This window comes from Thalassophryne amazonica, chromosome 2 (assembly GCF_902500255.1).
Source record: "Thalassophryne amazonica chromosome 2, fThaAma1.1, whole genome shotgun sequence".
In the NCBI taxonomy this organism is placed as follows: Eukaryota; Metazoa; Chordata; class Actinopteri; order Batrachoidiformes; family Batrachoididae; genus Thalassophryne; species Thalassophryne amazonica.
This window is the reverse complement of record NC_047104.1, coordinates 146337762-146352624: the sequence shown is the minus strand read 5'-3', so window position 1 is coordinate 146352624 and position 14863 is coordinate 146337762. Positions and strand designations below refer to the sequence as shown.

General features: G+C 39.2%; 1 protein-coding gene across 1 annotated transcript in view; it reads left to right on the top strand.

Moving 5' to 3' along the window:
* The first annotated feature begins 200 nt into the window (after positions 1–200).
* LOC117532291 (LARGE xylosyl- and glucuronyltransferase 2) overlaps positions 201–14863 on the top strand; it is a 164466-nt gene continuing 149803 nt past the window's right edge. The window contains exon 1 of the mRNA XM_034195612.1: positions 201–373. The gene's annotated coding sequence lies outside the window, so the exon portion shown is untranslated. The remainder of the gene's footprint in view (positions 374–14863) is intronic.

Genomic DNA, 14863 nt, shown 5'->3' with positions numbered 1-14863 from the left:
TATTAAACTCCTTTCTACCTTTCTCCTCCCATCTGTCTGTTATAGAGGAGAGGAGGGGGGCTGAAATCAGAGCTTTCCCTTCAGAGGAGGCGGAGGCGATTAATGGCGTGCCTGTACACATGAGCAGGAGGAAGAGGAGGAGAAGTGGGAGGAGAGCAGCAGCAAGAAGGAAGGAGGGGATGAGGCAGCAATAGAGGTAGAAGAATTGGGACAAAAGTCAGCCAAGCCAGAGAAAAGACCGCTGAAGTTGAATCGGCGAGCTCGGAAAGAGTGAAGGAGGGAACGATGAAGCACCCTCGGTTTGCTCAGTTGCTATGCAGATGATCTTCTTGTTGTTATTACGCTGAAGGAGCTCCAGAAGGGAAATACTCAGGTAGGACGGTGGGGCAAAGGTTGTCGCCACTGTTTACTCTGTCACATTTTATCTATGTGTTGTGCATTTGTTGCTTTTGTCACTGCTGCGCGAGTTCAAGTTAAGAGACGGTTGGATTAAGGAGGGAGGACTGTAGGAAGAGGACAAACATTTTCAGCTGTGTACTGTACGTGCACAGGAGTAGGCAGCACGTAGCATTAATCCGGTACATCCACACGGTTTTGCTCCCACACGGTGCAGAGCGAATGCTCCTCTTTAACTTTGTTGTCTTTCAGCTTCTCATCATGTGCCCTCTGTTTTTTCTTGAAAGATTGAAAGACCTCTCGTGCCTCCTCCAGCTTTTATTCATCATGGTTATGATGTTTGAAGTGTTATTACTGAGCTGCACAGCCTTCTTTACACCTCACTACTTACGGACTGGGTTATTACGGAGAAGAAGAACACTCACATACTCAGGTGGATTTTACACTCAGGTTCTATTGAAAGTGAGCCTGTAATGAAAAATGTACCAATCAAGTTCTTACCTTGAAATGTGCTGCTATCTATTGCAATACTGGCATAATAATTTGTAGCTGTAATGCATCACGTGTCTGCCAAGCATAATGACAGCTGATAGGTTCCGATTGAACCTTAATGGAAAGAAGTTGTTTGAGGACAAATGAGAAGACTTGCAAAATTTCACCGTTATCATACAACTACTGTGCATTGTGTATATATCCTATAAAATGGGCACATTTTTCAGTCTTCTAGCCAGAGAAGATTCATCACCAAGAGCCCCCATGTTGTGTTGTTGTTGGCGTTTCTCCGTGATCTCATTGTGTATTCCCATAATGTTTTCTTTCTCCCTACACAGGGAGCAGTCTGGGCTATGTTTGAATTCAGTATCATCTTCTAAACCTGTGGTGCAGTGGTAGTTAAGGTGTGGGTTTCAAAGCCCACCCATGCCCCAACTGTCCTGTACATCTGGTATCAGGAAGGGCATCCAGCTTAAAACTTGTGCCAGATCACCATGTGACCATTCTGGATCCACTGTGGTGACTGCTTGCCAAAAAATAAGCCAATCAATCAATCAAACTTTATTTGTATAGCCCTTTACAACAGTGACTACTGAACCAAAGTGCTTCACATCAATGCATAAAATCAACAACAAATGAACAACCACAATAAAACTATGTACTAAAAGCAACTCTGAACAAACATTTGTGAAATTTCATACTGTCTTCTTAAGTTAACTATTTCAACAGTTCTTTTAGTCAGACAGGAAAAATTGTTTTACCTGCTTTACATGTTTCGGCGTATGTTCCCCCTGCTGTCTGGCCGAATCAAGAAGTAGCAGCCTATAAGACACGTCACTTCTCCATCTTGTGACGCTTCTGAGGAAGGCTACAGGAAGTAGCCGAAACATGTAAAGCAGGTAGAACATTTTTTCCTGTCTGACTAAAAGAACTGTTGAAAAAAATAAATAACTCTGAACAGATAGGTTTTTAGTTTAGCTTTGAACAGAGATAGAGTACATATCGAGCGCAACTAGCCAAACTGAGCCCACAAGCTAAAAGAATCATGAATCAATATGCAGACTGCATATTTTGCATGGGTGGCACAGTCATATTAGGGGTCAAGTCTATACCAGTTGAAAAAAATAGAAATTTCTCAAATTGCTGGAGTTGCTGTCTAATCCACATTGTGACAAGGCTAGGCCAATGACAGATGTGAATGAAGTGTGGGTAGAGGAGAGTGTTAATAATATTCCACATTTTAAACTGACTGTTATTAAATTTTGAATCCGTTTCTTCAATCTCTATAATGGCAATTTACTTTCAAATGGTCCATTTGAAGTTATTCCCAATACAAAGACCGAATCTGCAGTAAGTCTACTTTTAAATGGTAATTGAACTATGTGTATAAACCGTCAGGTTTAGTGGAAGCGCTTATAGTTTGAGTATAATTAAGGCTTGATGCTGTTTTTTCTCAAAAGTCCTCTCTATTTACCTCCATGTTGGATCAGTTTGTATTGCCTTTAACTGTGGAAGGGGCCCCGAGCCCCTGGAAGACATTCAATAGAAATTGTTTGAACTTGCCACCTTCTTATTTAACTACTACCATCATGGCACTATATCTTTGGAATTGATTTTTTTCCGACAACAAATATATTTGTTCCTGTGTATCTACGTTTGCAACATATTTTACGAAAACTCAGTCCAATTTTGATCAATTTTGGCATATACATTGAGCCAAGAGCAGCAGGTTGGGAATAAGAAATTGAATTTAGGTTAGGATTGGTCAAACACCAATTCCCTTCACCTAGCCACAAGGCTTCAGAAGTAACTTAATAGGCTTATTTTATGTTATGGTCATTGCACACATGAAAAGATCCCAACATTGCCTAAAATGGGAGATTCACTGGTTCGCATTTATATCTATCAGAACCCAAAATTTCAGATCTGGATATGCAATAGGTTTTACAGTTACATATTGAAATTTTGCAAAGTTGGCTCACTCGCTGACTCGGTCAGTTAATCCTATGCTTGCCATGCTGATTTCAGGGAATATCAGAAAATATGTAATTTTATGGAAATGAGTTCAGATATCTTATTGTGAGTGAACTTGACTGTTTAAATGCAGCCTTTGAAACATTTTCTGATATGTGTGTGGTGTTGCGGTTTTGCACTTTTGTTCTCGTTTTCTGTTGCATCGCTAATGATATGTATGACATTATGCACATCATTTGTATTATAGAAGTGAACACTTGTATGGATGTATGACAAGTATGTGTTTGTATTTTTAGAGTTTAATATTTACTGTGTATATTACATATCCCTGTCGACATGAAGGTGAGGTGTAGAAAAAAAAATTGATCCCTACTCCCACAATAAGAGGAGTGATTATGTAAAAACCTGTGTGTGGTGTGTGTGTGTGTGTGTGGGGGGGTGTAAATGTCAGAAATACACCAGTGGCAGAGACCAAGATTTTTTATTTTTTATTTTTTATTCACTCTATCCATGGACTGCGGGAGTTGTACCACTGTAGGGAAACTAAATGAAAAGGTCGCTCTGGTCACACACCCACTAATCTCACCTCATTTTATGATGATAAATCACAGAGAAATACACCCGACCCTTGAAAGCAGGTCAGTACAACCATGCATACATAACAGTACAGCAGATTACATCAAGCATGCCTCTGTGACCTAAAGGAACAGAACTCAATGGGGGCAAAAGAGGGAAATGGTTCAGACGGACTATGTGTTCCTGCCAGAATAAAAAAGTAAAGTAAGAGAACAGGAAAGTACATACTGAAACAGAAAGAAATGTCTGACAGTAATTTATGTGTCTGTTTGAAGAAATAGAGACCTTCTCCTTCCATAAACACTAGATCAAATGGCATTCATCTGAAATCATAGTGGAAGGTGCCAACAAAGACGGTACTTACCCAAAGTTGCATCATCAAGTCCCAACAATGAACTTGCCCAAGGTCATTGTAAGGTTACTGACTGCATGTACCAATGCTCGTTAAGTTTTTTTTTTTTTTTTTAAAGATATTGCATTCATGAGGTGTCAGATACTCTGCTCCCACATGACCACAATTACCGTCAAAATCATCCATCACTGAATTTGTCCAAGGCATTAATGTGGTGAGCTTGTGTACGTGGATTCCACTTTATACATAAAGTTTTTTCAAGATATTGTGCACGGTGTTGCGGAGACTCTGCCCCGGTGACCGCAATCCAATCAAAACATGTTTAATGTCAAAATTGTCTGAGGTCTGGGTGAAGTGACCTTGTGCCACACAAGGTTTGAGAAACTCTGCCCCTTGGTGGCCACAAATAGAACTGAAACATGCCCAATGTGGAATTTGTCTAAATGGGCAGTAGTTTAGTCCCCTAAGACCAGGAATAAGAAATCGGTGACCTTGGTTAATTAGTGTACAATAAATGCCAAATGTCCAATATTCCTTTTGTTAGACTATGACACTGTCTTATTTCACATTTGACATTTGTTTCGTCAAGATAACAGATACAGATCAGGTGACACTGGGGGACAAGAATTGGACAACTAGTTTAGAGACCAGGGTTCAATTCCAGGTTTGTGCTTCAGGCTAGCTGTCCTGTGTCCTTGTCTCAGTCCACCCAACTATAAATGGGCATCTAATTTATGAAAGAAGTATAAAAGATACCAACATGGCCCAAAATGGGAGGCTTGCTGGTTCTCATTGGTATTGATCAGAATCCAAGATTCCAAAGGTGAATTGTGCAGTCGTTTTTACAGAGTTTGTGATGGGAATTTGGCCTACTCCCTCATTGATTTGCTGACTGATTCCATTATGACTACGCTTTTTCTGCAAATTGCTGCGAAAAGTGTGACATTAATTGGATCTATGTATTTAAGTTGAAAATGCAAGTGCACAGTACATAATTAGAAATTATTGCATTTGTGCAAATCCAAAGGTACCACTGCAGAAAAATGCCCATCAGTGCCCAGCCTCAGGAAACAGTAGTGCTGAAAGGCATTATTAGCTCCCATTTTTTTGTGGCTGAATCGCTCCTGATCTTATCTTGGATTTTATCTGTAGTTTCCCTTTGCTGAATACACCTAATTGCATGATAAATGCTAAGGGATTATGCTGTTTTATTGTTGACAGGAAGTGTGTTCCTCTCTCACTGAGAGTCATGTAGATGATGGCATTTTCCCAAGTCTTCTCTCTGACTTTACGGTGCAGGGCAGATACTCAGTGGCTGATGAAAAGACTCGTTCCTCCTGAGTAGCTGCTGCAGAACAGTTTGGTCACAGGAGGGGAGCAGCAACACGCCTATGATTTGAGCAATGTTCTGAAGCCGAGGGGGAGGAGGAAAAAAAATTAGGGCAGGAAGATGCTGAAACACGATAAACAGCAGTGCAGCAGGCCAGAGGATGGTGCGTAGCCAAGATTATAAAGCTGCACAAGGCACATTTTTGCGGGCTGGGGCCAAATTTTGACATAGTCAGTACATAGAAAAGCTGAAAGATGGCATCAGTATGGACAACAGATCTGTGATGCTTAATTCCAAATACCTAAGAGAATAGTTATGATATTGGATGATGTTGGTGTGACTGTCCTTCTGCTGGCCTGTTGAAAAAGTGATTCAATTAACAATGTGGATTATTATGAAATTTTTGAAAGAGGTTGGTTGGTTGGTTCACTTCTCCATTTTAAGTGATTATACATCTCATCTATGTTTAAGCCCTGTGCCCTGTCTAGACTTGTTTTTCAACAGCATGCCTTTGGGGAGTCAACTGTCCAGCCAACAAACTCTTTGTGTCTTTGCCACATACCGTCATTCCATGAATTAGAAGACAAGATCAGACATGAGAATTCTGTTGCCACCGCTTAAAAGTAACTATCTGCTGTGTCCTCTTGCCCTTCTCAAGCCACTGGGATCCTCAGCACTGAGGTGGCAAAAAATAAAATAAAATAATATATATGTCAAAGTAGAGTCTGTGGCGGTAGAATTGGAGAGTCTACTAATAGAGATTCCCATCAGAAACTCTACTGGTAGAGTCTCCGATCGGAGAATCTACTGGCAGAATCTGAGACTCTACCAGGAGAGTCACCGATTCTACCAATCTATTCATTACCATGACAAGATGATATCTAGACATAGAATGACTTCAATACCCTACTGTGGAAATTAGACAAAAATCTGTGATATTATGACAAGATGTCTAGACAGAATGACTTCAATGCCTTACTGTGGAAATTAGAAAAATATCTGTCATATCAACTTTGCATTAGAGCCACACCATGCTGAAGGTGATCACAGTAAGACGTTAAGAACTTGTAATCAACTTGACATCACAGACACACCTTGCTCAGTGTGAAATCAAAAACAATGTTTTGTGTAGAGTCTCTGATCAGTCTGTACTGAGATTTTGCCGGTAGAATCTGAGATCGGAGACTCTAGTAGTAGAATCTCTGATTCTACCAAATCGCAGACTCTACTCTGACACACACACACACACACACACACACACACACACACACACACACACACACACACACACACACACACACACACACACACACACACACACACACACACACACACACACACACACATCAGTCAATCAATCAATTTTATTTATATAGCGCCAAATCACAACAAACAGTTGCCCCAAGGCGCTTTATATTGTATGGCAAGGCCATACAATAATTACGGAAAAACCCCAACGGTCAAAACGACCCCCTGTGAGCAAGCACTTGGCGACAGTGGGAAGGAAAAACTCCCTTTTAACAGGAAGAAACCTCCAGCAGAACCAGGCTCAGGGAGGGGCAGTCTTCTGCTGGGACTGGTTGGGGCTGAGGGAGAGAACCAAGAAAAAGACATGCTGTGGAGGGGAGCAGAGATCAATCACTAATGATTAAATGCAGAGTGGTGCATACAGAGCAAAAAGAGAAAGAAACACTCAGTGCATCATGGGAACCCCCCAGCAGTCTAAGTCTATAGCAGCATAACTAAGGGATGGTTCAGGGTCACCTGATCCAGCCCTAACTATAAGCTTTAGCAAAAAGGAAAGTTTTAAGCCTAATCTTAAAAGTAGAGAAGGGTGTCTGTCTCCCTGATCTGAATTGGGAGCTGGTTCCACAGGAGAGGAGCCTGAAAGCTGAAGGCTCTGCCTCCCATTCTACTCTTACAAACCCTAGGAACTACAAGTAAGCCTGCAGTCTGAGAGCGAAGCGCTCTATTGGGGTGATATGGTACTATGAGGTCCCTAAGATAAGCTGGGACCTGATTATTCAAAACCTTATAAGTAAGAAGAAGAATTTTAAATTCTATTCTAGAATTAACAGGAAGCCAATGAAGAGAGGCCAATATGGGTGAGATATGCTCTCTCCTTCTAGTCCCCATTAGTACTCTAGCTGTAGCATTTTGAATTAACTGAAGGCTTTTCAGGGAAATTTTAGGACAACCTGATAATAATGAATTACAATAGTCCAGCCTAGAGGAAATAAATGCATGAATTAGTTTTTCAGCATCACTCTGAGGCAAGACCTTTCTAATTTTAGAGATATTGCGTAAATGCAAAAAAGCAGTCCTACATATTTGTTTAATGTGTGCTTTGAATGACATATCCTGATCAAAAATGACTCCAAGATTTCTCACAGTATTACTAGAGGTCAGGGTAATGCCATCCAGAGTAAGGATCTGGTTAGACACCATGTTTCTAAGATTTGTGGGGCCAAGTACAATAACTTCAGTTTTATCTGCATTTAAAAGCAGGAAATTAGAGGTCATCCATGTCTTTATGTCTGTAAGACAATCCTGCAGTTTAGCTAATTGGTGTGTGTCCTCTGGCTTCATGGATAGATAAAGCTGGGTATCATCTGCGTAACAATGAAAATTTAAGCAATGCCGTCTAATAATACTGCCTAAGGGAAGCATGTATAAAGTGAATAAAATTGGTCCTAGCACAGAACCTTGTGGAACTCCATAATAACCATAGTCTGTGAAGAAGATTCCCCATTTACATGAACAAATTGTAATCTATTAGATAAATATGATTCAAACCACCGCAGCGCAGTGCCTTTAATACCTATGGCATGCTCTAATCTCTGTAATAAAATTTTATGGTCAACAGTATCAAAAGCAGCACTGAGGTCTAACAGAACAAGCACAGAGATGAGTCCACTGTCTGAGGCCATAAGAAGATCATTTGTAACCTTCACTAATGCTGTTTCTGTACTATGATGAATTCTAAAACCTGACTGAAACTCTTCAAATAGACCATTCCTCTGCAGATGATCAGTTAGCTGTTTTACAACTACCCTTTCAAGAATTTTTGAGAGAAAAGGAAGGTTGGAGATTGGCCTATAATTAGCTAAGATAGCTGGGTCAAGTGATGGCTTTTTAAGTAATGGTTTAATTACTGCCACCTTAAAAGCCTGTGGTACATAGCCAACTAATAAAGATAGATTGATCATATTTAAGATTGAAGCATTAAATAATGGTAGGGCTTCCTTGAGCAGCCTGGTAGGAATGGGGTCCAACAGACATGTTGATGGTTTGGATGAAGTAACTAATGAAAATAACTCAGACAGAACAATCTGAGAGAAAGAGTCTAACCAAATACCAGCATCACTGAAAGCAGCCAAAGATAACGATACGTCTTTGGGATGGTTATGAGTAATTTTTTCTCTAATACTTAAAATTTTATTAGCAAAGAAAGTCATGAAGTCATTACTAGTTAAAGTTAAAGGAATACTCGGCTCAATAGAGCTCTGACTCTTTGTCAGCCTGGCTACAGTGCTGAAAAGAAACCTGGGGTTGTTCTTATTTTCTTCAATTAGTGATGAGTAGTAAGATGTCCTAGCTTTACGGAGGGCTTTTTTATAGAGCAACAGACTCTTTTTCCAGGCTAAGTGAAGATCTTCTAAATTAGTGAGACGCCATTTCCTCTCCAACGTATGGGTTATCTGCTTTAAGCTGCGAGTTTGTGAGTTATACCATGGAGTCAGGCACTTCTGATTTAAAGCTCTCTTTTTCAGAGGAGCTACCGCATCCAAAGTTGTCTTCAATGAGGATGTAAAACTATTGACGAGATACTCTCTCACTTACAGAGTTTAGGTAGCTACTCTGCACTGTTGGTATATGGCATTAGAGAACATAAAGAAGGAATCATATCCTTAAATTCATTCCAGTATTATTCTGCTCTTACTAGGATGCAGCAGTTTTCTAGTTTGGCATATAGTTCTGGAGGAAATCACTGAAGAAATTAACACATTGAATATATGGTTTGACCAAAACAAACAGTCATTAAACTTAAATAAGACGGGGATGAAGTGGAGGTGTAAGAGTCACTAGGTGTTCACAGGAAACACTTATTTCTGTATGTATTTATTTATTTATGTATGTTCATTGTTAGTTGCTTTTATATTTTCTGTTGCGTTTCTATTCAGGTTCTTTTTGTCTCTTTCTCTAAAATTGTATATAATAACTAATCATTAGATTATTAATATATAAACAAAAACAAATTTAAAAAATATTACAATTTGTAATACATTTGACTCTTTTACGACAACAAATTATACAGAAAAATGCACCCGAACGTGATGACAGCTGCAACTGCTTAATGCTAGCTTTAACATTGAAAATGCCGTAGACATGCTAACGTGTTAGCATCGCTCCCGTTTTTAAGTTATAAAATACAACTGTTTCACAAAACCATAACAGGTCGGTTTAACATAAAAAAGGTGAATAATACTCACAGACGTATGCTCTTTAGGGTTTTAGCTGGGGAAAATTAAGATACAGCAAAAGAAAAAAAAAAGAATAAATGAAGCAATAGATTGAAGCACTGCTTCAATCTGCGAACCACTGCTTCGATTGGTTCAAAGGTTCAAAGCAAAGCCGCACTGCAGAAAAGTTGATTACACACCCGCTGCAGGGTCTGTAATCAGTGTAGAGAAATTATCATTTTCCTGACAAACACCCCCCAAAACAACGGCCGCTCTGAAGGACCGATAACGGAATCATTAAGCAAAAAGCTTATTGATGTCGGTGGATCGAATAATTTCTTAACGATACCCGAAAGGAACCGGTTCTCGATACCCATCCCTAGGTTTTACTTTGTCATCTGATGATTAAAAATCACATTATTCCCTTTGATCACTTTGGGTGTAGAGAGTCAGACTCAGAGAGTCAGACTCAGATGTGCTGCTGTCACGTTTTGATCGGTCCTCCGTCTTTTATGATGAAATAATGCTGCATTTATGTGATAATGATTGTTGTACAACAGCTTCAGATATCTGTCGCTGAGATAGATGATGACGAGTGCAGTTTGAAGGAGAAATGAAGCGATAATCGGTGAATTGATGCTGACCCTTTGAAATTACGCATGCAGAGTGAAGACAGGGCAGACTGATTTTTAGGGGAGAAGCGTTCGGTTGGCGACACCGGATCGCTCGGTGGAAACAAGGCTTATTCTCTTTGGATAGAAATGAGCCGGTACTAAAATCATTTCTGATCTTCTGGTTCTGTTGGAGTAAGTTGCCCAGCAGCTGTTCCCAGCAGAAATCAGATTTACAAATGGCTCTTTACCATCTGACAAAACTGGCGGTGACAAAGAGAAAACATCCTCACTTTTCCTGTCCTGTATTATCTCACTGGCATCACTCACACTGGCTGTTGGTTGAATCTGACTAAACAGGCACTTGCTTGTAGGCAAAGGAACACTATTTGTGCTGTAATTCCTGGTTATCTTTCTGAGTAACCGAGGCAGTGATGTGTTGATGAATCTGGCTGAGAAACAAGTCGACCCCATCGCTGGCTTTTTTCTTTATGAACCACTTTGTCTCAGGGTTAATGGAATTGTGTAATCTTTTGCTCCCATCTGAGCAGTACCTTGTTATTTTTCTTTTAGTATCTCTTTAAAAGGAGAGCCAAAATGGCCAGGCTGCTCTGACTGTACATCTTTTTTAATGTATATGTATGTTGGACATGTATAATGTGTGAGAATTTTTCTTCCCTCGAAATGCTTATTCAAATTGAATGTAATTATTCATTTTATAAAACACACTGAACACTTTAAAAGCCTCTGTGCCATTTTTTGGATACGTTCTACACATTTATGCCTTTGTGTTGATGAGAAATGGAAAGTCAGTGTTGTCATAACTGTGACACTAAGCCACAAATATGATCAGAAAGCTTCATTTCATGTTTTCATTTATTGGTACTTGCTTGAGTCGTCTGTGAATGTCAGAAGGACATAACTGGTGTAAATATTCAAGATGCAACCTTGTGGCTCTATCACACGTGGGCCCTTGAGGAAGGTCCTTAATGGGACGTTCACACTGTGATGTTGAAGTAGCTGACACTGGCTGATAGAGCAGATTTTCAAAGATCTTTGTGAAACTTCAATTTCAATTTATTTTCCTTTATATAGCGCCAAATCACAACAGAGTTGCCTCAAAGCGCTTCACACAGGCAAGGTCTAACCTTACCAACAGTGGTAAGGAAAAACTCCCTCTGAGGAAGAAACCTCAAGCAGACCAGACTCAAAGGGGTAACCCTCTGCTTGGGCCATGCTACAAACATAAATTACAGAACAATTCACAGAACAATTCACGGACAAATATACAAGAAATGCTGTTGGCGCACAGGACAGGAGGATCGTCAAAACGAATACAACTCCCATCTCTGGATGGAGCTGCACCTTAAACAGTGAGAAAAAACAGAATCAGGCATAAGAAAGACAAAAAAATACTGTATAATTTGAAACTCAAGAAAAGTCTCGCTCCAGGGGTCCAAATTTGTTGTCTTCAGTGTAGAACGATGTAGCTCCTTTGAGGGTGACATTGTAATGGTGTAGCTCTGATTATTTGTATTAGCTTGTCGAATTAATTTCTGTTTTGTCGACTTAATTACTCTTCTTTTTTTCCTGATTGCTTAACATATGTCGGTCCTGTTCATTGAGTTTAGATTGCAATTATTGAACTTTGATCTTGATTGTTGTCCTTTGTACCTAGACACGAATACTTGAGTTCAGTGACTGTTTGATCATGAAACACTCATCGTAATTTTGATGTATCTCTTTAAAGCCCAAGTGCTGGTGCTGGTGAAATCAGGAACAGAGGTTTGAAGATTTATGATCAATGTTTGACATCATCATCATACTTTGCCCCTTCATCTTGGATCCACATGAATATTTAATGTTTTGGGTTTTTTTTTGTTATGCCCTACAGTTTCCAGGGATAAGCATCAGCCCGATGGAAGTCAAGGTGTGTGTAGAACGTATATGTTTTACTTATCCTCTTCCCAAAATCTCTACTGAGTTTAACCCTCTGGGGTCCGAGGGCATTTTTTGCACAGTTCACTCGCCTGGCATAAATGTTTTATTATTGCTGTTAACAGCTCTCCCTGCATCCCATAATCAAGTTTTATGTCTCTTTTTTTTTCAGGACAACCTGTGCTTTCAGAATAGATATGTTTTTGTTGTGTTTTATAAGTGCAATAAAGGTTTACAATCAAAAATAGGCAAGGAAAAAATAAAGCAAAAAATTATTTTCCACACAGATTTATTCAAAACACACAGCAAACTATACTAAACAATTGTTTTGACACTTTATAAAGGTAATTTGAGGTCTTGTGTGAAAGTCTGTACAACAAAAAGGTTCAAACAATAAACACAAATGCACATTTTGAACAATATATACAAAATGGTCTATGCGGTTTCTTGTCCATTGATATGGTAAACAGTGCTTTACACAGAGAAAGCAACAGAGTTATCCAGTAACATTCACATGCAAACTAGTGGAGCAATCCTGCACTCTTTGTTTGAGCACATGAGATTGTCATCAGAGGCTCTCCGTGTGCTCCTGCTTTCACTGATCGCTGTGCGTAATGGCGCAGGGCCAGTGTACTCATTGGAGCACCCAGGGGGCTATTCAAACGGGCCAACTAGTAACACATCACTCCTGAAAATGATCTTTGGCTTTTCACGTGAGGTAAATCTGCCCTATGATTGGATTTTGGAAAACCATGTGACGGTGAAACAATTCCAATTGGACACTCAAATTGCGCACATCATCACACAGCTTCTATGAGGAGTACAAAGATGGGTGATGGCTGGCTCGAAAGTCTGTGGAGCTAACTTTTCAGCAAAAAAAAAAGTAAGTTTCTATCTCACATCATTCAAACGTTATTTATAATTTAGTAAAGCTTGGTCTTAGCTGTCGTATACGACGGCATTGGCCCCAGAGGGTTAATTTAAATGTGTTCATTAGTATTTGCATAATCCTACATAATCCTGATTGTTTAACCTCCAGTGTGTTTAAAGTATTCAGACATTTTACTTATTTCTGTCTGATTGTAAATATTAAATTTGGCATTTTATCTTTTTCAAAGTAAGTTTTAGGCCCTTTAAATGTCTAAAGCATCTGCACTTCAGTGCACTCAGGAAGGCTAACTTTTGCTTAAAACAGGGTAATTTCTTAATGCATGGAGTTTCGACGTTGAGGATGTTTAACATGAAAGCATAATTATAACTTTAATACGTAGATGAAAGCTAGTGTTGCACAATATGACAACCTTAGATGTGTAACAAACCCATCTTTCAGCTGGAGGACAGCAAACTCACTTGATTCACTGTGCAGAACATACAACATTACAACTGAGAATACTAACACAGCGTCTTCCTGCTGGGCATGAAAGCAGCTTAATTTGAGTCATTCCCATGGTCCAAAGCAGGGAGGCATAATCATATTACTGTGTACAGACACACTGTGCAGGAGTGACAGGGTAGTGCACATGTGTCTCTGAACACAGTGTGTTTATGGCTATACCTCATTATTCCAGATGCAACAAACAATTTTTCCCTTCACATGCATAAAATAAGCTGGCGAGTCAAACCAGACTAAAATTAGCAATGAAATCATTTATGTTAAAGCAGATGTTGACCATACTTTCGCAACCAGTTATACAGTCAGACTACTGCTGTGTGTTGGAGTTGGAATGTCCACAATAATACTGGTATAAATTTTTATGTGATGAAGAAGTGTCATATCGTGGTACACAGTGCATCCACAAAGTATTCACAGCACTTCACGTTTTCTATATTTTATGTTCCAGCATTATTCTAAAATTAAGTAAATTCATTTTTTTTTCCTCAAAATTCTACTCACAACACCCCATAATGATAGGGAAGGGTGTTATTTAAATTTTTTTTGAAATCTATACATTTTTGCATGGAATACTGAACTATACATGGAATAAACCATAACAGTATAATTTTTGGGTCATTTGGTTCCAAAAACCCATATGGACGGAGCGTTTGAAAATTTCAAGTAACGCGTGTGTTGTATATGTGCTGTTGACGTAGAAAACCACTCTGTTGCTTATAATTAGTTCATTGTGGCCATGTCATTCTTTTCATGTGATGATTATACTCAGCTGATGTTTCTGAAATAAAAAATACATAGATTTTGTTTGTTCCAATTGATCGTAACATATGTAATGAAATTAGGGTTTTTGTCACTTACTCTTAAAAAAACACCAGATAGGCTTATTGTTACTATAGAAGTTGAATATAAACTTGGGGTCAAGCACCATTTGGAGCCAAATTACAAGTCTCTAGGTGCAGCAGTTCTCGAGATATGACATTTTCGTCGATATTTTTGGCTATTTTTGAACCCGATATTTTCATTGGCTCGTCCATATGGATTTTTGGAAACAAATGACCCAACATTTATCCTGCTATGATTTATTCTGTGTATATTTCCATATCCCATGCAAACATTTATAGATTTCCAATTTTTTTGAAATAACACCCCTCCCTAATAATGACAACATGAAAAAAATGTTTTTTGAAGTATTCCCACCCTTTGCTCAGTACTTTGTTGATGCACTTTTGGCAACAATTACAACCTCAGTTCTCCTTGAATATGATGCCTGGGACATCCTGAGGATTTCTGAAACCCTCTAGTTGTTGCTGGATGTCATAGCCAGCCTTTACAGACACT